We start from the raw sequence: 25,895 nt of genomic DNA, 5'->3' as shown, positions 1-25,895 counted from the left end.
GTGTCTTTACTGTATAAAATATTTTACAGAGGTGCTGTTCTTTCATCACAAAAAGCAAGTAGCAATATCCTTTTAGTGTAAGAAAGGAAAAGAAATATAGTATAGCATTATTATATTATTATACTATTAATTTAACAAGGACATAATACTAATGTTTAAAAAATGAAGCATGTTCAATCTTTAAAAGTGTTTTCTGTGGCTTCACTTCTTAATCCAAAGATTCTTCATCACATATGACCATTAAAGGTATGCAGTATATAAACATCAATTTCATGGTGCTGTGAATTATTTATCATGAGCTGGTCGTGCCATCAGCTCCTTAAAGTTAAAGTTGTAGCTATACACAGTGTTATATACACACACACACACACAAGGTATAGCTGAGCGTGGACGCTGCTGCCATATGAGGCTGAGTGAATTCTGCTGTGATGGGAAAGCGGCAGGGGGTCCACTCCTCTGCCTTTATTCAATTCAAGTCGAGCCTGGCTGCCTCTTTCACTCCTCTGGCACGCATACTAATATTTATGCCTGTGTATGTGGAAAAAGAGAATGGGCACAGGAATAAGTACTACTGCACCCTGTATGTGTGTTTATAAAGTGTGTTTGTGTGTGTTGGTAATACCTCCAATGGCAGACTAATGATAGGTCTTATCGACACCCAGCAGTGAATGCAGGCCTTTGTCTCCTCTCGGGACGCATTATGGAAAGCTTAGGGGGCTGCCTTTGACTCCTTTTCATTCTCTCACCCACTGATAAAAACCCAGCACAAAAAAGGCAACTGTTATACAGCTCCTGTAGCGCGGCAAGTTGAGACACAACACACCCCTGTAACCTCATCATCAAAATAAGCAAAAGTTCGGCGCACAGCTCAGAAACTCAGAATAAGTCACTGACAAAAGATAAGAAAATAAGACTGAAATTCACATTTTGGAAAACAAAATCCCAATGCCTGAAATTACTGTTCATTTATAGTATTCAGGGTGAGCAGACAGAAAGACAGTGATGTTAAAGCAAAGTGTTAAATATTCAATCTCAAATAATATTCAATAATACTCAAAATGACAATGATAATAAAAAACTTCTAAAATAGAAATAACATAATTCTAAATTCTTTTAACATGCATTACTAGTTACTACTGTATTTTGCATTGTTGTTGTCAATTTGTTTGGGTATTTGATGAAAGATGTCATCAAATATTAAAAAAGAAAGTGGACATCTGGTCACCCTAACAATAAATTATCTGGATTTAGTTAAAGGCTTTAATGTTTGACCTTTTTCCATCTGTCTTCTTGTATAATTCACGCTTCTAAACATTTGATAAGACACCGTTTTTAAATTGATGCGGTCTCATTTTGAAACAAATGTCGATATCAATGGCTCTTTCATTTAAGTACATCTCCAGATATGTGGGCCATAGTTATCTCCACCAGGCATAAGCCTGGAAGGAGATAATGTGTGTGTCCGTGTGTGTATCTGTCCGCAGTTTATTTCTCATACTACTGGACCCATCAGCCTAATATTTTTTTGTGCACATTTATGACTGTATGCTCAAGGACCTCTCGTGGTTGTGGTGATTAACAATTTTTTAAAAACTTATTTTATAACACTATTCCTTATGTGCCTATAGTAAAGCTTAGACTTTCATCTTTTCAGCAGTCACTGCCATTTTATGATATGTGTTAATACATAGCAAAAGGCACCTCCAGCAATTGGCTGGGCTAAAAACAAGGCTTACTCAGTCTGTTGCAGGCCACATTTTTGGCCTTTGTCATGGCTCAAAAACTGACATCCATAGATAAATTTGGTCTCATCTTGAACCGGAGCATCTGCAGATTAATTTCATACCCAATATGTTATGATCCACTAAAGTTAGGCACGATAAAAGATGAACAAATCCCTGTTTTATTAGCTTTGCCACCACCTTGACTGTAACGGAGTCGGGAGGGACAAGTGAGTGAGATTCAACTCTTCTGGGAGGGGAGAGGGAGGTAGGGAGGAGTTTCATTTTGTATGGTGTGTGTTACCACAAAATGTTCTAAATGAATAATCTTTAAATTGAGAAGTTTGGACTTATCGCCCTGCTTACTGTTTCCTTATAAAGTTTATACAGTTAGGCGAACCCAGGATGCTCAGTTATAATACAGTTACACTATTCTATGCATCTTAAAGAAAACTGAGACTATACAAAAACACTTTATGAAAAACTTTGCATGCATCTATTTAAGAAAACTTACACACCGGGTGGAGATCTGCACTGTAGTGAGGGCATTCTTCTTGTTTATAGTGAGTTTGCCTCCCCCCCCCCCCCCCATCCAGACTGTCAAAAAGAGATTTTCTCTTCCTCTGAAGGGTCTGTCTGTTAGTTACTCTGCTTATTTGAGGGCTAGAGGTTGAGGCAGGGTCCCTTAGACAAGCAGTTTATGAAATGAAAATGTTTTCTTTTCCAATGATGGCAAGCGTTACTTTTCACGTTTTTAAGAGTTCAGCATACAGCTCCTTGGGGAGGCATAGCCATTTCTACGGTCGTTTCCTGCTGAGTCAATAAAAGCCCCCCTCTCTTTCTACCTCTTCATTTCTGTGTTTTCTGTGTGTCTTTCTCAGCTTTATTTTAAAGTGGTTATTGTTAGGAATAGCTTATAAGTACATTATATTTCTAACTTTAGCTCTCTGCCTTTGGATTTTCCCCTTAGATCCTTTTCTGTCATTCTCCATTCACTCTGAGGGGATCATTAAAAAAACTTCACTTTCCTCTCTCCTTTCTTGCCTTTCTTTGCATACTTCTCAACTTTAATCCCAAGAAAAAGAACAATAAAGAATCTTCAAACATAGACCTTCCTCGAAATGCTGTCTCTCACTGTGTGTTGCTTGCCAGAAATCCCAAAGAAATCCCAATGAAAGCCCCCAAGGCCAAGCAGTAGGGATTTAGAGGCCTCATTTAGTAGGCAGGTAGAGTCGAGTCTCCCCCCGTCCCATCCCTCGTAGCAATTAGAGAGAGGCCAGGAAGTGCAGTATTTTATGGCCTTATAAAGACATTAGAGGCATCGCTCCATTGGCCCTCACCCCACCTCTCCATTTACCAGTTCTACCTCTCCCATTTTTGGATCTCTCTCATTTCACTCATGCTCACTTTGAGATTTTCTCCACCAACATCGCTTTTGCTTTCTTGTTCACTTCTTCTTCGCTTCATCACTGTCCACCTCCTTCTTTTTTTGTTTATGTTTTTCCATCTATTCCCCTTCATATCCATCAATCTTTTTTTTTTTTCCATTCCTCAAGCCATCCATCCCTTCAATATTTTTCAAACTGCTCTGGCTTCAAACTCAATAAAAGCTCTCATTGTAATCTTTAATCCTCTGGTGGTTGTATGGTGTCTTTGCTGATGGGGGGGGAGAAAAGGGCTTTGATGAAATAGCACTGTGTTGTTCCACGCTTCCCTTTGTGTGGACACAAATGTTACCATTTTCAACACCTGTCCATCAGGTTTTTATGCCCGTTCCCCAGCTGAGTATGTTTTTCTCCCCCTCACCATTGTAAACCATCGTCCATCATTTTCTGGTTATTTTGCTTGAGCGTGAAAGTGACAATTACTCGCTCTGTCCCCCAGTCCCGCAGTGAATCAATATGACTTGACGGAGTGACTCATTTGCCTGCCAAATGCATTTTTTGAAATATGAAACTGTGTGACACACTGCGGTGTGAGCTATGCAACCCTGCCTCCGCATACACAAATGGACACCAAAAGAAAACCATACTGCTTCTTGAGTCCTGCAGCTTCTAAAGCCATCTTAGACAGACTTGGCTGCTCCTGAAAGACCTTCTTCCACCGGAGCAAAGGCTGACACACTTGAGAGGAAAGGGGGGGAAAGAAGAAAGAGCATTGACATGTCTGGATACTTGCTTACAACATCCTCCTCCTTTTTCCTTCCTTTCTTCCCCAGACTACACTTGCATCGTTTCACCAGTTCCTAAAACAATGGGGTTGTGTGTAGTTGGACAACTTGTGCCTCCACCAATCCCAGTTGGTTGATATACAAGACATCCATCAAAAGGATGATGAAAGAAGAAGGAGATGGCATTTCTTTCTCAAATGAGTTCATAACTACTTTGATTTAAAACAGATTTGACTTGCCCAACTGGGGTGATCTGGACAGAATTTTAAAATGTGAGGAAGTATAATAATTTAAATAATATTCCAAAGATTATGATCAGCACTTTACAATCCCTGGGAGGGTTGTTTCAAATGTTTTAACCATCACTATACAGCATGTTCTGTCTTCCCAGGGAAACTAACATTTAGCAAAAATGGAAGAAATAAAGACAGTGATCAAAGGATGTTAACAGAGAGTACTTGTGGGTGAATACACTACGGAAAAGGAAGGTGGACCGTGAACCTGTGGTTGCTTGAAATACAGAACAGAAGGGAGTTAAAAATGTGAGAAAAGACAGAAGATTGCGAGGCTCAGGCAGACTGAAAATAAGTGAGTGAGAGTGCAAGACCTGAGGAACAAAACGAAAGAATTGAGTTTGACTGGATTGGGTTGATATGAAATGAGTCGAGCTGAACTGAACAGAAATAAGATGAATGTAATTATTCTGTCTTCTGCCGGACGTCATTGTGAGGTACTGTTCATATTGAGAGTGCTGGACAGAGGTAAAACAAAGACGGTAAAGGACATTTTTACTGGCATACCCTCTTATCAACCATTGTTACATCATGATACGCATTTTAAATTATATCTGTTTTAAGGTTTTTATATTTGGTGTTCTAAAGAGAAGAGTGAAAAAAAAGAAGAGTAGCAACTTTAGAAAGTCAATTTTCATTAGTAGGAAATCCAAAGAAAATGTCATGACAGCAAAACAGAATCACCATAGATGAAAAAAATGTGCATTACCACTTTGGAAGCCTATAATGGGAATAATACAATTTGAAGAACTTTTGGATATTGAAATCATCAGAAAACAAATTAAGGCATGCAGTGCATGCTAAGTTCTGTGTCCAAAGCTATAAAACCCTGGACAGAGAAGCTTTGAAGAAAAATCACATCATTGCTATTGTAACCTCTGGGGTGTAAGGCTGAGGTGGAAGAGAGTCCCATCAGAAGGGAGGATGACAAGAACTGAGAAAAACAACATTTTCTTTCCCTCTCGCTGCCTCTCCTCTTTAACCCGCCCCCCTATCTGTGTACAGTGGAAGCCATTCTGACCATGCTCGCATGCTGGAAAATGATTTACTGCTGCTTTCAGTCTCACACAGAGAGTGAGAAGATTACTCAGAGAGACTGCTCACTTTGGGAACTGCTGAAACACAGTTAAGACAATAAGATGGCTCTTCTCCCAGTTTCCCCCCCGTGTTTTGCCTTTTGGCAATGCCACTCTCTAAGGTAATGTTTTCCTTTCTCTGTCCCTGAAATGTTTGACTTTTTTAAAAGTCTAATGGATGCTGTAGAGAAAAGGTAAAATCCTTACAACATGAACTGGATTGGATGTGTTGTGAAATAAAACAAAAAAGGGCTACATATTAAACAGGTGGGCTACAGTAAAGATTAGGATATGGGTTTATTAAGGTCAATACTGAAAGATATTTAACATTTGTTAGCTTACTTTTTGTACAGGTATTCAGTATTCATGACCAATGAATACATGAAATACAAAAATGTTGAATTTGTCTGAATGGATTAAAATGTTTTTTTCTTTCTATAGTTCCTTTATGCAAAGTGACACACAATGCCTATCTAATGTTGATGAAAACTTCAAAAGATTCTTAATAAATTCTGAATTAAATTCATAAAACATCTGGTAATTTAATTTATTAATTACAATTTGCAAATAAAGGTAATTTCAGACTGCTCTTCTGTGGCTTTGTTCAGTGAGAAAACTCCATCGTGATAAAATGTCTGTTAACCAGTCCTACTTTGAGTCATTTCTGTAATTGGGAGGCGTCTAACCATACAAATAAGAAAAAAAATATCAACATGCATAGAACCTAATGTTGCTAATAGGTTCCTCTTCAGTAAAGAAAAATGAATGCTGGTGGGAAAAAAGCAAAAAGGGGAGTGATAAAGACAAAAGAGAAGTTGAGGATGCAGCAGGTGACTCAGACAGGATGGTACGTTCTTCACCTGGCGGCCGTGGCTCGATGCCAGGGACACACACACAAAAACAAACACGGACACACTCATACACATAGCAAAAACACACACCCATGCAAACACGAAACCCACCCCTGGTATACAGCTGAGTCAGGCAACCAGGTGTAAGGGCAACAGAAGACAGACACAAACACACACACACTCACATACACAGAAAGACAATGTATATCCCCGGGGCAAACCAAGCTTTCTTACCTCTCTTTCATCACTCTTGTCTTTTCTTCGTTGTGTTCTGCTCTAGGGATTTTCTGCTTCCCCTCCTTCCCTCTGCGGTGAAGGCTAACGCTGTTAGCACTCGTTCGGTTTCTTCTTCTTGTGCCAGCTCCTTTCATGACCTGAAACAGAAAAAGGGCAGAGAGGGGAAGTGAACGATTAAGAAACTGTTCGAGCATATCTAACCCCACAGATAGATTTCTATCAAGAAAAAATAAATAAAACACTCCATTCATATAGTTGGGCCTTGTGGAATTCCAGTTATGGCCTTTAAAATTCAGTTATCTTTCGAAACAGTTTCTAGCTGCGCGCTCCAAAAGAATGTATGAACAAAACAGGCGCAGAGATTACAAATCGATGCAGTTCACGACCTGCAATAGAATGTGCTTACATGAAAGTCTGAAGTCAAGATATATTGTGTTGTGTTGTATTCCGTTCCAAGAGCTAGGTAACTTTTTTTGCAGCTATAAAAGCCTGAGCAATGCTGAGATATCATGAGTAACAACAGCCAGTTTTGTATTTGCAGAGTAGAGCAAGATTGCTCAATGTAACAAAAAATGAGGTTCAAGTTGGGGTCAGGAAGCGTCGACTGGCAACCAATGGCGAAAAAGAGGAATAGGATGATTATCATTATGTTTCTATACGGTTGTCTGATTGCCATTTACAGTTTGCATACCTGCGTTGGCATTTTACTGTGTCCATTTAATCGTTCATCTTTTGTTTGTATAGACTAAGATGTCAAGTAATTGTGTTGTTCGCAAAATGATTTTATCATAGCCAGACTGCTTCGTAAATTGACAGGGTTTGTGTGTGTTTCTGTGTGTGTGTGTGTGTAGTATATATGTACTGTATGTGTGTGTAGGGGGCGTCTTACAGTGCACTGATGAAATTGCTAACAGCTGTGACAGCCGCGTTTGCACATACACACACACACTTTTCGCCATCTCATTTGTAGCATACAGCTGCACAGATAAAGCACGCAGGTTAAGCAAATATTGTACAATGGCCAGGAAACAATGAACAACCCCCATCCCTCCCCTATCTCTCGCACTCACACTAACTGCAGCATTGCTAAGAGTGTGCCAACTGTGTGTGTGTGTGTGTGTGTGTCTGGGTGTGTGTGAAAAAATGACTGGCAATGCTTGTCCTCTTTATTACTGTGAACAGAACAGACACCCCTGCTCCCCTCCCATTCATTTTAATCTCTATTCTTAAAGATAAAACCTCCTCAGTCACACTCTCTCTCTGTCTGTATGCCCCCCCCCCCCAACCACCCATCCGCCCCCTAACCCGCACCCCTCCAGCCTGGTGTAGACCCTCCCCAAAACCCCAGCGAGGCAGCAACAGTGCTCCTTTGTTTGCCCCCCGTGCCCCCCCCCCCCCCCCCCCCCAGTCCCCTCCCCTCCTTTCTTCTTGCCCCCTCGCCTTGCCCCGGACGATGCTGGTTGGCGGGGATGGAGGCATGCCTCGACAGGAACGCCAGAGGAGAGGAAGGGAGGGTATGAAGGATGGTGGGAGGGAGGAATAGAAGAGAAAAAATGTTGGAGGGCATAAAAAAAAGAGTAGGGGTCCTACAGTAATTTTTTCAGCCTCCTGCTCCTTGCAACTCGTTTTTTTTCCCTCTCCTGCCTTTCGTTCCGGCACTTTTCTGTCCATACAGCATTACATGAGAGAGGTTTCTCAGTGTGATTATGGGGAGGAGGGTGGTAGGTTTGGAAGGACTACACCCTTACTGAACCCACCGACTCCAGTTTGACTAAGAGTTGAGAGAGTCGTTTGCAGAGGGCTATTTCTGGTTGGGACTAGCAAAGCTAATTTTAAACAGTAAAGTAAAGATGGGGAAGAGAAATAAAAAAACTCTGACTCTGGATTTTTTATTTCTGCTCTGAAAAGAACTTTAAAAAAAAAATAAATAAATAAAAAAAAAACAGCTGTATTCCTTGGCTTTTTTACATGGCTCAGAAATAACGTGCGCGATATTCCAACAGGCAACGTGTAAAAATAGCCTTTAAGTACACAACTTGTAATTTCTCATTTATGCAAAGAAAATACTGGACCTGCCCATTGAGGTTAGTCAAGACATAATTTTAGCCATTTCTTTTTGGTACCACTGCAAGCGCGGCAAACCCAGTTCCCTAATAGCACAAATTCTGCTCTTGTAATGGTGCCTGAGGCATGTCTCATTTGGAAGTGAGGGAGACAGCACAGTAAAGCAGTGCCTTTTCCCCTTAGCCAAAAACACAAATGTGCGCACATATACACACACACACGCACACAGGCGCCGTGGCAGCTCCAAGGCAATCGGATCATTAACCCCAACTAATCTACAAACATTATGTTTATAGAAACGCCTTCCCAGCTTAAGCACCCGCGCAGCCAAGCCATGCTAATTCATTCTGAGAGTGTGTGTGAGTGTGCAAGTGCGATATGGTGTATTTGCAAGCTACGACGACGACACGTGTGTGTCAGTGCTGCTGTGTGTGTGCGCGTGTGTGTGTGTGTGTGTGTCATGTCTCTCAGTATGTACACTTGTGTGTCATCGCTGCCTGTGTCTACAGTATCTGCTGTGACAGACACAGAGAGAACATGACAGAGACAGCGAAAGAGTGTGTGAGCCTGAATGTTTATGTGTGTGTGTGTGTGTGTGTGTGTGTGTGTGTGTGTGTGTGTGTGTGTGTGTGTGTCAGTGGTGCAGCTCACAGCCTTGATCTAGACTCCTGCCTCTCTCGGACACCCTGCTGCGCCTGCTTCATTAATCAATAGGACAGATGAAGACAGACTCCTGCCGCGCTGTGAGGAAAAACAGTAGCTTGCATGCGTGAGTGTGTGTGTTTCTGCATGTAAGGAGGCTAGAATGCCCTCAGGGAGAACGTGGCAGACATGATGCCAACCTTCAAGGCTTCCTGTCCACACAGAGATCATCCGCACTGGATTTTCTTTTTTCCAGAAAAAAAAAGTCAGACACAATTTGATATATGATTTGCATAAACTGATATATTTGCTAGTGTATTAACCCTAACCTACAGCAACCCCTTTCACGTCTCCAAAAAAAAAAAAAACAATGAAGAATGAGAGATGCATTTGTCTGCTTATGTGCAAACAACTTTCTATTAAATTCCATCATTTTCTCACTTCTTCAGGACTGTGGGGCAACTAATTTTAGAAGTGTTTAATATCTGCAAAAAAAATCACACTGAGTATGAAGCTGTTTTGAAGCCCCAACTATTCAACAATGAAACACCAGGCTAAAAAAAGCACCAAAGAACAGATTTCCGTTGGTCAGATGAGACATTCACCCGAATCCAGGAAAACTCAATTACACACACACACAACTGTAATTACTTGCTCCCTCACCCCCAACACAAACACACACACACACACAGAGAAACAGCCACTGATGTGTCTATCTACACTCCTCAAAATCCTAGCTATAAAAAACATCTCAAGGGCTTATTCAAAAATCTTTATGAAAATGGTTTTAATATACCCTCAGGTGCAGTCAAATGAAATGGAAACTACTTAGAAGTTAAAAAAAAAACCTTCCACAATGAGCATGCGAGTCAGATCAAGTACACTTCTGATACCTTCATTGTTTGAAACCTTTTCTGTCAATTAAAAAGCCTGTGAGACTCTGTGAACACAGGTAAGAGCTGTAACAGAAACACCTTAAACTGCCAGTCTTAAAAGCATGTAAAATGATCAAAAATAGCTCACTGGGTGTCATCAAAACTCATCTACGTGGTGTATTTACTCATCTGAAAAGTAGCAAGGTACGCCCTTGAAGAGCGCACATTATAAGTGCTGTATATTGTGACAAGGGAATGTGATACGATTAGTCATTGCTATGTATCTTTGTGAGTCAGAATTAGCGGCAAGTTCAACTTGAGGAAAGCTGAGACTGAAAAACGATAGCTTGATACCATATGTTACAATATAATTAGGGATGCTCAAACATAACAACTGTCCGAATAAACGTTCCTTATCAACCTTGAATTAACTGAAAAAACACAGTTGAGCTAGAAAAGCTAAGTTCCTGTCAGGATTTATTGTGGAAGTGTGTCTGTATTTGTCTCTCCAAAATTACTAAATAAGTTTAAAAAAAAACTTTAAAACTAAAGAATAACTTGGTTGGTATAACATTGCATTTTATTTTCTACAAATACCTGTAGTCAAAGAACAATGGACCTTTGATTTTGAGGTCCGCTGTATTTGAAGCCGGATTTTGGTAAATGGTCCCTAAAGTGCGACAAAATCAAGACCACAAATCAATTTCACGATTTCTAGTAAAGCAATTAACGCTGACATTTTAGACATAATTGTGCAGAAATAGTAGGAACTACATTTTGGTTTATTTTGTTACTGCGAAGAAGGAATGCATGTCATTTCCTGGTGCTCCAAATGGCTAAATGACTTGAATCGAATGCCACAGAAGCCATTTCTCCCAGAGCGACCAAACCTTAAACTTTAAGTCATTGGCAAATTGTGCCACCTCAATGTACAGCAAGACCATTTTGTTTGTTTTCAATGTAACTTGTGATATTTGGCTGAGGCTCAGTAGTCTCTTTGTTAGCCATTGTGTGGACATGAATGAATCTTTCTTCCACATGTCATACAGAGATGCACTGTGTGAACCGATGAAAACACCTTTGAGTGCATTACACAGAACTCCTGACTGTGTATATAGGCACCAGAAATAGTACTGTATGTATAGACTAAATAAAGTGTTAGCCCTTGATTTATGGTAAAGTCTTACAAATGTTGTAATTTGCTTGCTTCAGTTAGTTGTATCGTTTCTGTATCTTTCACTATGCTTTTCAACAGCTCTCATATATGAAGGAGAGCACATGAGTGATAGCATTTTGTACGTTTTTTTTTTTTTTTTTTAATCCAAATTCAAGATTAAGTGAGACAGTGGAATAAATAATGCCATACTGTTGTTCAAATTAGAAAAAAAAAGCTGATAGGAGTTTGATAGATTTCACACTCAGCAATCATAGATGCAAGCTGTGGCTGCATTGCTTTCTGGTTTATTGATGCTACTGTAATGAGCATTTCTTCTTCCTCTGTGATGGATTCCGCTTCGCGCGCGACTGTTGAAGGACAGCACAAAATGGCAGAGATCTTGTTTTGATTTTGTGCGACTCATAACAGAACATGTTTACTCATAGGTACAATGTGCTTCTATCTGATAGTATTCTGAGAATATCCTCATCTTAAAGCACATCTAGAAAAGTCACTTGCGGAAATGAAAATAAAAATGTGCTAAGAATTGTGACACTGTAGCGATTTTTAAATAGTTTTCATCTGTATTTAAGTGACTTGTGTAAAGAATAAATTGCCTGTATGAATTCTCAACCCTAAAATTAGGGTACTGAAAAAAGAAAAAATCCAGACATGAAATCCTGTGTCAGTTCCTAACCCGAGATGCCCTGATTGCATAGGCACATTGTGTTGTTTGACATTGTACCGACGCCTGACGCTCAGACAAAGAAGCCGGTGCAGGTCTCGAGGGGGCAGATGACAAACACTCCTAAACCATGGCCAGACATAATCCTCCCCCCTCCCTCCCGCCAAACCCCACAACAAACGCACAGCGGAGGGGGACTTATTCAGAGCATATTAGGGAGGTGAAGGAGGCCAGGCACTGAGGGACTCTCCCCACTTGGCTGTCCTAATCATCTGAGACAACCCCTCCAGAGGCACACCCCCACCCAATCCCTTCCCGCCAACAAACCCCACTCCACCCCCTAACGCATGACCCAGACACATCCAGGAGCGTTTACAAGGGCGGGCGGCCATGAAATGGGGAAGCTGACCAAAATGAACAGCCCCCCCGGGAGCTGTAGTATAATTGTCCATCTTCTTGGTCCAAATTAAACAAGCTCGAGCGCATTCAAGTATCCACACACACCCCTCCCCGCCGCCACCACCCTACTTTTAACAGACTGGCACGTTCCATAGAGCACGCCATTGATGCAGAATGATGAGCGGGAACACATTGTCTCGTTATATTGTCTTCAATTAGGCAAGAGATGATGGGAGACAATGAGAGGAGCATTTGTAATCATGAGCCTCCCAAACTCACGCTGGGAAACAGAACTTCATTATGCCCAATGGTCCCTCATTGACAATAAAACTCTGAATATATGTGGTTTATCCATAGGAAGTTTTCAAGCATAAATGGCTCGGAAAGAAGTGAGTCACCAGGAAATACTGTAGGGGGTTCTGAAACTGAAGTCAACAACAGATATGGGTAGAGGCAAATCATGTTCTTTTATCTGCACTGCATGTTTCAACCCTAGCAATCGCACTCATCCTCTTATTACTTCTCCTGTTCACTTACCTGAACTCTCATCCTATGCAGGTTTACTAAACTGGTATTTAAAGTTTTAAAAGTCATAATCGGGAGTGTTTTAGAGAAGAGAGTTTAGGGGGGGGGAAATTATAAATAAAAAAAGATAATACTTTAAGAAGAACAAGAAACGAACGTGCCTTAGTGAAGCTGTTTGGCAGGAATGAATTTAAAGGCATAAAGTGGAGCCATGATGTCTTTTCATCTTCTTCACATAAATGTTGTACAAGCTTAGCTCTGAGAACAGAAGCTCTGCGGCATTGGTGTCAGCTCAGAGCCATCTGTAGAAATGAGACTTCTTTAAGAAGGAGAAAGAAAAACTCGAGAGCGCATTATCTGCATTTTACCTGGAGAGCGTTCAGCTGAGAAATGACTCTAACCCGACATCTTGCTGGCTTTGTAGCTCACCCCGTCATTTAAATCACGTTCCACCGTGGCTGTTAGGCTTTGATAGAACCATCCAACCGGACAAATACCGCTTTCATAAAATTGTGCAAATGATTTCTTTCAACTTGGATCGCGGCGGTATTGTTCCCCCATCCCCAACCCCCCCCCCCCACCCCATCTTTCCTCTCTCCTCACGGCACAAAGAGCTAATCTGAGACGAACACTCGCACCAGCTCTGACACATTGTCAAACCAAAACCGGGGTGATTTTATTTTCTTTAAATCATGTAAGTGAAGAATGAGGTAAAAGCCATCACCCATGGAGGACAACAGAGGGGTTTTGAGAAATAACTGCGTATTTTTTCCCCATGAACACTGCAAGGATTATATATTATGCTCCCCTTTACCCATCTATCCCTTCAGCTATTCTTCCATATGTACAGTATCAGAGTGGGACCAGATAAATGCTGAAAGGTTTTGGCTTTGCCCATTTGCAGATGAAATCAGTCTACAGTGGGTGCCAGTAGGAGGGATAGCCGTCAAGTTGAGCTGCCCTAGGGCCGAACAACCTTTCCTGCAAGGCCCGCTCCCTTATCTGATTCCAGCAGACGGGACGAGATGATGGCCGTGCCAGCCAGAGCCTTTGATTTTTTTAAGTATATCCCTCTGCTTTCACACTGCTTTATTGATCGCCGACAGACCTCATTTTGTTCCTCTGCTAAAAGAACGCTTCGAGAATGTTCTATTTGTAATGTGATCACCCAGATGAGGATGGCAGAGAGGTGGACAGACACTAATCCTCTTTTTTTACCCCCAGTCTCCAGAATCATCTATGGTGATTTTTGTGGATCGCCCCCGTTGAGTTTCTCATCGCCTGAGGTGCAGATGATTTTTTTTTTTTTTTTTTTTTTACAATCGGGAGAGGTCACAGTATATGTCATAGTCGAGGGTCACTTTTTATGAAGAACAATTTCTGAGATTGGTGACCTAGAGTGGTAGCCAAATTCAATCCCAACCACATTCATCATCAACCAGAAAAAAAGCTACCATTTATTCAACCATTTGCAATCGGGCTAAATGAAATTTCAAACATATTACAAAAGCCATCTGATTGATGCTTCTTTCTATAGGACCTTTCAGCAGCATTTTCAGTTCATTCATGAATGTTTTTGACCACAGGCTTACTGTTAAATGTTCTCATCGACCTCTGTGGACCGAACATATTCCTCCGTGTTGAACAGTACAACGCAACAGTATAGAGTGGGGAGCATCTGCCTCGTCACTCCACCCAGATGGCAGCAGAAAGTATGTAAATTGGATCATTAACCTTACAGCGCTTTAACCAGTGGGCCATGCAGAGGGCTCGTTCCATCCGGGCTTTCTTGAATTTTATTAACGCACATTAATAGCATCGGGAAACTTTCGCTAATGGCCTGAGGTGGTTCGCTGTGGTGTTATCAAACACTGTAGTAATTATACATGACATCCTTCTGATTAACACTCCTGTGATTATTGCACCATGTCAGATCATCTTTTTTCCGCCGATTAAAGACAGTCATCCATTTTCTTGGCGAGAAAATATTTCAGAGGAGGAGAAGGGAAAAAAAAAAAAAAAAAAAAAAAAGGGGCCCAATATTATCACAACACTCCCCCACCCCAACAAGCAGGCTTGGATCTTTAACCCTCAACAATAGAATGGCATGAAGAAAAAGAAGCAGGGGGGCAAAAATGTGAAAAGGATCTGCATTTTCATACAGCGTTTCCCCCCAGTGCTTTCAGTGTGTGAAAAATTTGCTTGTAGTGTGTGTCTGTGTGTGTGAGCTGCCAGCAGTGAGGGCTTGCACCTGGAGCAGGGTGGAGCATGCGAGGGGTCAAGGGTCACCTCGTGGGCTAAACAGGATTGAATTCTCCTTCTTCCTAAGAAAGCCAGACGACCCCTGCGGCTGCATCGCACAACACGGGCCTTCCTTTCCTTTCCTTCTCTCCTTCCTCTCCCGTTCACCTCTTTTTCTTTTCTCCTTTGGAAAGGCGCAGTAATCCATAACCCACTCAACTATCAGCGGCTCAATTATCCCTCCCGTTCACCCATTTTCTCCCCTCGGATGGAGATTCAAAAACAATTAACCTCTTCACGGCTGGGGACTTTTCCCAGGAAAGGGCACAGTGGTAATTGAATGACTCTGCCATTTACATTCCTGACCATGACTTCACTCCTTCACGCATAAATCTGGTTACTGAAAATCCTAATCTGTGGCTTTGTGATTGTCCAATGTCATTATCATGGATGATGTATTATCACACTATGAAGACAGTGTTTTACTTCAAACGGGATTTAACAGGACAATTTGGTAATGTTTACAAAACAACCTTTTGACCTACTTAAACCTAAACAGATTTACATCATTTGTGCCAAAATATGTTGACAGATTAGTGATCTTTTAAAAAAAATTAAGCCTTCATAGAGTCTAAAATGCTAACTTTTCTCATGCAAAACTCAGTAGCGGTGCTTTGCGGTGAACTGGTACGACTAGACTATTTCACACCAACTGTCTATAAGCTATGGCGCATCCCCCCACATCCTCAGCCTTCAATAAAATGTTCTCTTCTCCCCCTTCGTTATGGAGGGGCCTCCTATTCATCTCCAGGTAGAAAGCCTCAAAGTGTAGGAGGGAAGAACAGCTTGTTGCTCCCATTGAGCTTTTTATTACTTCCCCCTTCAAAGGGTGGTGGCAGAGGAAGAGACATCCCCAATCTCCTTGATGCCATGATACACAGTCAGCTTTCAGAAAAAAAAAAACAAAAAAAAAAAACAAACAAACAAGTGGCAGGATTTTGACTGGAGCCCTGTGCAAATTTTCCAAACACTTGTTCTTGAAAACATCCCATCTGACAAGATTATATAGTTTTGGATACAGAGGAGATAATTCTCTTAGAAACAAGTTCACAAAAAATGGGCATTGTTGAGAAAAATAACTCAGAATGCGCATTAAAAATGATTTGCCTCATTTGACTAGAAACAGAAAGACATTACATACGACTCTACTTGCTCTGATGTTCACTCTGTTGTCAGGCATAGATGTCAAACAAAGACTCCACTCCAACCAGCCATTTTCCATACAGCAAGCTAGCTTATTATCTAGCTAACCCAGCAGCAGCCGAATGATGTAATCCCTAACCAACACACGCAGAGAAAACAAAGACGTGTACTCCTCAAAACAGAAGACACTCTTAAAGATGAATTTGTCCCTCAAAGAAATGCACGTATTGAGGCTTTATTCACCGACTCCCACCTCTAATTAGTGTTTTGTACTTCTTTTTGCTCGACTTCAGACGCCACCTCTCCTTAAGCCCCAACTGAAAGACGCCTACCGTCAGAGCAGAGGTAGTGTCCGAGGGCCTCGTTTAAAACCTCCAGTTCGGTAAAGATGGAGTCATCAAGCAGGAATGATATTTTATATTCACTTTTGAAGCTCAAAAGATTACACCTCCATTCATTAATAATTGGATAACGTTGTTCTATTGACCTAATCCTTTTTGAGTTTCAAGATCAAGACTTTAACATCATTGCATTGAAAAAACTCGAAAGAGACAAAACATCAAGATTCAGACCTCCTGTGTGCTGTACAAAAAAAACTTATAAACAAATATGATATTGTACAATTAATGTAATACTTTCAAAAACAGCTAAGTAGTACAGCCCATAAACCCCAGCTATTTGAACAAAATAGAAACAATACAATAACTACAGGCGCCATGTCATATCTATATTCTCTAGAAGCTCGCCAAAACAGCATAGCTGAAATCTCACACTCTCTCACTCTCTCTCTCTCTCTCTCACACACACACACACACACACACACACACACACACACACAGAAGAAGTCTTTGATGTTTCCACATGATTGTGTATATTGCAGCTGCGTGAGTCACCCACACTCCATCCAAGATCCGTATAGGCTACACAGTGGCAGCAGTAGCAGTAGCCCTCCATACCACACACACACATACACACATACACACACGCAACCTCACAAACAACATAGCGTGTCTTGACTGTAGCTGGAAGACAGGGAAAGAGGCACGAGCAGGGCCAGCAGGAGGACAACAAAAAAGAGAAGGAGAAGGTGGAGAAGAAGAAGAAAAGCTAAAACAACTGGCTGTGTTCCAGACAGACTGGAACTTCTCTTGATCATTATGTCTAGCCTTCAGGTGTCTGAGGTCGGGCTGACTGTAGGCGGTAGTTAGGTTGAGGGTGGTGGGAGGATTGGGGGGGGGGGGGGGGTGAGTGTAGATAACACAGCAGCCAGACAAAGAGGGAATAAGAGGGTTGCCTACATACCACCAGCATCAAGGAAGGGAGGGTGGGAGGCAAGGGAGGGAACAAGGAGAAAAAAAAAAAAGGAGGGTTATAAAAATTTGATTAGGCGATCCTTCGGCAAAGTGACTTTCTGTGTCGGTTTGCTTTTCTTTTTGTTTTTTGTCAGTTCCCCTCCCTTGTCGCTCCTCCAGAACGCCGCCTCAGAGAATAGGGCAGACAGATTTTATAGGTCCTAATTAAAGCCATCTGAAGCCTTTCAAAACATCAAATGGCCCCGGTCCCCTGCTTTTTCCCTCTGATTGTGCAGAAATCACGGACAATCAGCGGGCACCCATTTTTGCTTTGACTCCAAAATGTACATAATTTTTGTTGCCCCCCCCCCCCCACCCCCACCTCTGACCCCACTACCCCCTAATTTACAATCAATAAATGGGTTCAGTGAATGACATGACCTCATGGGGTGTCAAATTCACTGGAATTTTACATAAATGTATGTTTAGTGGCGCATTTCACTTCTGAAAAACACATTTTAACCCTAGTTCTCTAAGCCTGACCAGAGTCTAACTTAAGGGACGTTTTTTTTGTCACATCCTTCATTGGAAATGACATATAAGGTTATTGAAGATCCACCCTTATCCTGCCTGGCGGGTTGAAATCAAGTGCAGCCCTGTTTTCAGTGTGCGTCAAGCACTCCATTTTTTTCTCTCTCTCTTGTCCCCCCCTCTAATTGTCCTCATTGAGCCCTGTGGACCGATTGCACAGCCTGCCTGCCTGGGGTCAGTGGGTTTACCGTGTGCTTTTTATCTATATTTCATGCTATGGCGCTGCGCGGAGACAGCCACACATCCACAATGAGAGAATTCACAGAGACGCACAAAGAATGTCGACAGGAAGAAATGAACTTAGATGTGAAACAAGCATCAAGTGCAGTGAAATTTCTTTCGTAATGAAAATCTCTAAAGCGTTTTTAAATGTTTAATTTTCTCTTCAGTGTGTACTAAAACGCATAGCATACGGTACGGCGCAAAAGTGACACATGCAGTTATAATTAAAAAACTTAAGTCGGCTACAAATAAACGATACACGTAACTAATACTTTCCAGAATGGCAGCAACAATTAAGTGATTTGAAGAGGGGAAAAAATATAATGTCGTCTACTTACGATTCATTTCAATAACTTCTGGGCGTTATTGTCTCGCCCCTGCGCCTCTCCGGTCGCTTGGAGACGGAAAAAAGTCTGTTCCTCCTACGAAGCATGGTCATTCTCATCGACAGGACGGTCAGCTTCATTTGATGACGATAAAGTTTTCATAAGATAACACCTGGTTACTTCTGCCGAGGACGATGGACGTCCGATTCCGCCGGTGTCTGCTCTTCAGTGATGCCTGGACTCGTCGGGATTGTGCGCTGTGAGGAGAGGGAACGCACAGAAAGGCGTCATGTGAGCCGGGGAGAGGTGCGCCATTGGCCAGGCGGGGATAAGTACGATAAGGCTGCTCTGTGCGCCATTGGCCCAGGACAGGAGCACAGGCGCCTCCTCACTTGGCAGTGAGCCACACTCACATTCGCAAGAATGTGAGTGTGGCTCACTGTTCATAATTTTCAGCAACCAGAAAGGGGGGGGGGGGCATTAAGTAACAAATTGTTCCAAAGATCTCCTGTTTTTTGTCACCGACGCACAGAGTTACACGGAGGGCAGCAAAGAGAAATGCACACATTCTGTTTCCTGTGTGTGTGTATAAAACAGAGGAATGAATGAATGCATGCATGCTTGGTGAGTCTACATAACTTGTATTTAGTTGTCAACTTGACGTGAGCACTTTATCATTTTTATGATCATTATGGTGCAGAGTAAAGATGACATTGAAACTGAACAAATGAATTTTACACCGCAAATTTCCATGTAATAAGAAGATCAACATCAGGGTCATACAGTACTTGACCACTAGAACAGGAATAAATAACTTAATTTGTTGTTTATATAATATTTCTTGCATTGCTACCGTGAATAATCTGATTGAGTGATGTAGGGTGATCAGGAATTGTATTAATAAGATGTTTGCAAGGCTATCTTCACAGGTATATGGGAAGGAGTGTAATGGGATACATAATTTCCACATGTGAATTGTAAAAACTGACTGAAAAAAGAGGAAATACAAACAGTTAAGAGAAAATCCATTGAGGTTTTAAAAAAACCTCACAAAATATATAAATTAGACTATCAAAAACAAACATGTTCACCCTAAATTTCCAAAACGGCTGTGAAAGACCTCCAACAAATCAAAAATGTTTGGTCCTAATGGGTTCTGAAGCTAATTCATTATTTAGGAGACAGTGAGCTAATTGAAAGGAAGGGATACAATCCATAGGAGCTATGGTGGGAGGATACAGCAAGGAGATCCCTTGATATTCCTTTTTTTTTTACATGTATAGAAACAAAGGGTTAACAGGATTTTACATATTTATGCTGTTCTACCCTCTTTTGTATTTCTACATTGATTTTCTAAACAGTTGGACTTCACAGGGGGCAACAGCACATAAAAGAACATCCTCTCTCTGTCTCTCTGGTTCTCTAAAGTGTGGAGGCAGAGGAACTCAAGGTTCTGTATGGGTGGGAAATAGAGCGCATGTAATCTGGAGCGCGCATCTTCCCCTGCTCAGGCTGCGGCATTAAATCAATATTCCGCAAAGCTTTCTCTTGTTTTCACATTCACTTGACTGCTGCCGTGATGCGCCGCGAGGGTCGAGCAGCCGCTCCCTGATTTTTGTGGCACTTGCCCCCACCCAACCCACCCCCCCTCCCCCTCCTCCTTCACTTCACTTCACTTCACTTCACGGCAGACACCCTCATTTGGATGGCTCTAAGGCGATGCGCCCATTCCATTTCTCTTGTACGTTAACGGGAGGCGACAGGAATAAGGCAACGCGTTATCTCGACACAAAACATTATCTCTGCCTCGCTCCCCCAATACCGTGAAACAATGATTATTAACTGCTTGAGGAGCATGGTCAGGGGTTTCGAGGCTTGTTGCCACACTTAAGGAACATGAAATATATTTCATAACACACCCCCTTGCACTAGATTTTCAAATTTTTTTGACTCAAGATAACGCTTCCCCTTTTCTTGCCACTTGTGAGTACTTTCAGTACTAGCTTGCCTGTTGCCCTGAGGGACTATGGCTAACGGCATTATGACTGGACGTGTGACAGTTGCATTTTTACCAGAAACCAGCCTAGCACTTCCTTTTCAAGATTTAAAAGCCTGTCGTGCTGCATCATCCCGGTGTAAGATACTGGTTAGGCATTCATACACACATGCGCTCACTCACACCCCATCGTTATGAAAGCAAAACCCTGCCTCTGCAAAATGGGTCATACACTGCAGTCACTTTATCTCAGCAAATGTATTGTGCCTGTGCGAGTGTGTGAGTGGTAGACATGCGCATGTGTGATTGCACATCAAAGGCAAGACTCAAATATTAAGGCATGGATGTCTTCGCTGGAAAAGGAATTGAGCAAGTCGAACCATTCACTGTTTTCGGGGGTTGCGAGACTCTACGGTTAGCCCCGAGAGCTGAAATGTCAGTCCTTCGTTAATACCTTTAAACAGCCAAGAGGAAGGTGCTAGCTCTAAAATAAACTCCAGTAGCATCGTTTTTATTCTACCGCAGTGAATTTGAACACACAGGATTTGCTCCAAACACAGAAAAACCATTCACCCTTGGTTCTTGTAGGAAGATACACAGACAGGCTAATAGGCAGACACATACACACTTGCAGATATTTACCCACTGTGGAGTGAATTTGAGCTGTGGGGTTCAAAGCTGTGCCAGTCAAAGAGGGAAGACAGCTCTGTGCCACCGTCTTATAGACCCATCACTGTGCGAGCTAATCTGCAGCGCGTTCCAGCCCTATATTTAGACCGGTGTTTTGTGAACACTTAGCATAATTCGCTGAGACGAAAGGAGCTTTTCGAAGCTGTTAACCTCGTCTCTTTAAAACTCATTTAGAGTTTTTCAGCTGCACATTCCAAAAACACCTGTTCTCGCCTTCGTCGTCCTATGAAAGCTCTCCATTTCAATGAGGAATTAGTTTATTATGAATGGAGATGATGGTGCAACCTGACAGTGAGAACACGATGTGAATGTGATGCGGAGGTTGAGCATCACTGATAATATGTGATGAGGAGGTTGATTCTCTCAGCTGCTCGTGAGAGAATTTGTATTATTTGAAATCAATTCCAAAAACCGTGTGAACTTTGGTGCCCTCATTGTTGTCTTTGACAGTATCCTCTAATTTGTCTCTGTAGTCATCATCTTCATCACTCTCATCTCCATCATCACGTGACTTAACATCACATCCTACTGATCCTGTCCTCATGAATTTCAAGGAAGTAAATATTCCTAGAATAACACTACACCTGGTAACAATTCAGTGCCATTTATTATTATCCAGGGAGTACCGCCGGTTTAAGTCTCTCAGTGAATGAGTATGTGCATGTGTGTGTGAGTACCAAATGCTCTGATCTGGTCCAGGTGGACCAGAGGGAGTTGGTCATACTAAAAGCCTTTACCTCCATCTGCTGTGTGGCCTGCACAAATACACACATTTACACACAAACACACGGGCAAGATGGACTGTCTGGTTCAAAAGCCTGTCCCTTAAGCATTAAACGCTATACGCTTTGGCCACAAAAACACGCCACACTAGGGGCCTGCATGGCATCTGCCTCCCAGCTCCTGGAGCCAAGGCATGGGGCCGAGGGAGGGGCCTGAGGCCGAGATAAGCTCTTCCTCCCTTGGTCACCGCTACGCCGTGGGGACCGGACAGGCCTGGAGCCTCAGCTGAGCACCACTGATAATATCCACATGAGTGTATGTGTATGTGTGTGTGTGTGTGTGTGGTTGGATGGATGGATGGGTGTGTGTTGAGGAGAGGCTTGGTTTAAGGGATGTGAGTGTGTGTGGGTGGGTTGGGAGCATGTACAGATGCACACTCTTGCATGTTTGTCCAAATAGTCAAATATTACAGCTAAGAGAAAAATGCCTGTCCCTGAAGTATTAAAAGTTATGTAGTTTGATGCCAAATGTTTCCAGAAGTGTGTACAGACATGTTTCTTCACATGGAATGCCTTTGCTCTCAGGAATCATAAATGGTACAACACAATAACAGTAATCACAAAGACATGAATAATTTGCAATTCTGCACAAATGTCTGTGCCAGTAACTAATTTAATCTGAAGAACTGAACTCAGAAATCTTCCCTTTAAATTATTTTCCAAAGCTACTACTGCTGTTTAAATGATGTCTTAAATTGAGTGACATTATGTTAATAGACTTATCTGCCTCATTTCAGTGTTGATATTCTCACAAAAACCTGCACAAGAAACAAATGAGATTACCCAATTTGCAGACTTTCGCACATCTCTCAAGGAAATGAAATTTTAAGACAACAAAGTGTGAAACACTTGTTAGGCAGGGAAATACAAAGCATGTAATAAGTACAGTACATTACACTCACTACATTTGACAATGACATGAAACAATGCTGCTTTCACAATGGTACTCATTGTATTTTTTCATTCCCTGTATTTTCTGTACTCTCATTTGCGGTGTAAGATTAATTGCCGTGCTGTTAACAGCAAATCAATCTGTCTTGTTCACTCGCTCTAATTCATTGTTTATTTAACATGAGTGTAATCTAGTCCTTTGTTGAATGACAGAAAATGGTCCCTCTTTGTTCAGCCGCACTGACCTTATCATTTTAACTTGTCATATTGGAATACTCATTTACTCATCATGTTAAAAGTCGCCTCACGTAACGAGCCAGCGAGGCAAATTAAATTAATTCTGTTTTTTTTTTTATTTTAATCATGTTGATGTTTCAAATAACAGTGCATGACAAAAAGGTCTGGATGATGATAGAAACACTAATTGGTTAAAAGTGTATTTAAGAGGAAAGGGATCATTCTTTATATTCAAATATAATAATATTACAATATTACACAAGATGAGGTTTTATATAATGTTAAACAGTCTACCTGAGAAGAATTTGTTAAATGTGTTATCACTTTAACATCAGCTAATCATTACCACATTGATTTTGAGAAGTAAGTAATAATTATCCATACATAATTAACAGCACTGCTGTGGAGATCACCAGTTTCTACCAGCTTCTAAATTTCATTTAAAATGATATGTTACCAGATCAGATTTAATGGGAAATTCTCAAAACAGGAAGAGGGCACCTTCCTTAAAAGTGTATTCCTTAGTTTGGAGAGAGTGAAAAGGTCACTTAGCAGCATGTGTATCATCTTTGTAAAGCCAAAGAGAGTAACTGTTGACTGTTCTTTGTGGTAGGAAGCAACAGTTTATGGGAAATGCGGTTTTAAGTTTGAGAAACATCATCAGCAACAATGCCAGCTTTAGTAGAGATATTTAGTTTAAGTTGGAGTTTTGTTTGAAGTCTTGCAACATAAGTGTGTTAAACTCTATAAGGTTTATGTCTCTGCAGCAATTGCATCACGTAAAATTCCAGCACACTGATTACATTTAGTGATTCTCTAGTGTCCAGTTGGCCTGGAGGTCCAGGTTGTTTAATTACAATGTCCTGGGAGTGAATCCAGCCAGAGACATTTGTCATGTCATCCTGTATTTCCTGTTATTCGCATTGTCACCCAAGGCAGAGATTAAAAGAAGACTCTCTTTTTACTCAGACAGCTGCTTTCATGAGTAAAGATCTAACCTCTGTAGAAGTCCCACTTTTTTTTTTTACTATTATTATTGTTATTATTATTATTATTATTAATGCTTGCTGCTGCATTGTGTTTGATTCTAAGATAAATCGGTGCTAGTTTTTAACTTTGGGCAATTGTGTGATAAATTGTGACTGTGCTCCAGCCTGGGTGGGAGACTTGCCATATTAAATGAAGAATAGCGAACACAGTGTAGCATACCATAGCTTGTCGTGTGTGTAACCCTCAGAGTCAAAGCATGTGTTTTGACAGGGGGACAGAGAGAGAGAGAGAGAGACATCGGCATAGAGAGAAATATCCAAAGATCCAGGTCAGCTGTGAGGCCTCAGCTGGAGTGGAGGGCTACACCTGTCAGCGCCCGGGGGCCTCTCTCTCTCTCTCTCTCTCTCTCTCTTTCTCTCTGTCGTCTTTCTGTCTCTCTCTTTCTGTCCAGCTGGACGTGCAGGAGCCTCTCAACCCCCCACCCAGCCTCCACCTCCTAGATCCAGGCCAGTTCAGCCCAGCCATGCGTGGCCATCTCTGGGAATTCATTCCGGATGCTTCCTGTTCATTGCATCCACTCCTCTCGCTCTCTCTCTCTCTCTCTCTTCTTTCTCTATCTGTCACTCCAACCCCCATCTCCATGTCTTCCTCTTTACTGTCTTTCCCATAAGCCATCTCTATTTTCTCACGCATGTGCTGAAACCTTTCGTTTTCTCTATTTTTTTTTTTATATTCTGACATCTAAATTATGCATGTTTGTGTGGAATTTAGCAAAGGACAAATTCTGCTAAATTCCATTTAAAGTCCAAATTCAGACATTATCCCAACCAGGCTCAGAAGTCTGGCTAAATTATATACACATTATGCCACTGTGATGTGGCTTGATTCAGATTTTTCTGGCCTATTTGACACAGATCTGATTTAATTGCCAAAACACCAGAAAACCATATGGTATCAAATTTTTGGATATCAAATGTGGTATTAAACTCCAATACAGTTTCGACTGCCAATGTTTGACCTGGATCTAAACACCTTTCTGTCTCTACATAGGCAAAGGCTACACACTTATTTACTGTCACTGTCTAGAAGAAATGAGTAACACACTTTATTGGGAAAGAAGTTGGCACAAATATCCAAATATTTTCCTTCTCATTCTAAAGTTTCAGCGGGAACCACTGAGGAGTGCACAACACATTTCCACCACACTTGACTCCTGCTGTGCATCCAAAGTCTTTCAACAAAGTCAGCAGAGACAGCAGCTGGAAACATTAAGATGCTACTACAAGCATCCTCTTAATTCTGATATGGTGTCTGTAGCCTATTTTTCCAAATAGTGCCTGTACTGTAAAATTCTAAGAGTATAGTATTCCTGCAGTATTGACTGCTGTTGCTGTGTCAACCATGTGCTGAAGGAGAAAAATGGCATTTCATTCCTTATGTACATGTTTCTTTATTATGGCCACGTATTCTACTTACAAGTTAAAACAAAATATTCAGTTCACTGACACCATCTGAGCATGAAAAATTGCCATGTGCAAGCCATGTGTTTGAAGCCAAGGTATTGAACAATAGCACAAAAAACATGATTTGGATGACTCCATGTTGGTTTGCAATATTATTAATAAATGTGCATGATACAGATCTTTTTTATAGTGATATGCACAGCACAGGGCACATGCAAGTTGTACATTGCAAACACGATAGACAAAATATTGTGCAAACAACTCAACTTAGGCTTCA

The 25,895-nt window shown here is 41.5% G+C and overlaps 1 long non-coding RNA gene across 1 annotated transcript in view; it reads right to left on the bottom strand.

Annotated features, from left to right (window-relative positions):
- LOC122989704 overlaps positions 1 to 18,967 on the bottom strand; it is a 30,723-nt gene extending 11,756 nt beyond the window's left edge. Inside the window, exons 1-2 of the long non-coding RNA XR_006405137.1 lie at positions 18,582 to 18,967; positions 6,346 to 6,485 (exon numbers count right to left, since the gene is read on the bottom strand). This is a non-coding gene — a long non-coding RNA (uncharacterized LOC122989704). The remainder of the gene's footprint in view (positions 1 to 6,345; positions 6,486 to 18,581) is intronic.
- Positions 18,968 to 25,895: the final 6,928 nt, after the last annotated feature.

This window comes from Thunnus albacares, chromosome 9 (genome assembly GCF_914725855.1).
Source record: "Thunnus albacares chromosome 9, fThuAlb1.1, whole genome shotgun sequence".
Taxonomy (NCBI): domain Eukaryota; kingdom Metazoa; phylum Chordata; class Actinopteri; order Scombriformes; family Scombridae; genus Thunnus; species Thunnus albacares.
The sequence above is the reverse complement of the archived record's forward strand: the minus strand, read 5'-3'. Positions and strand labels throughout refer to the sequence as shown.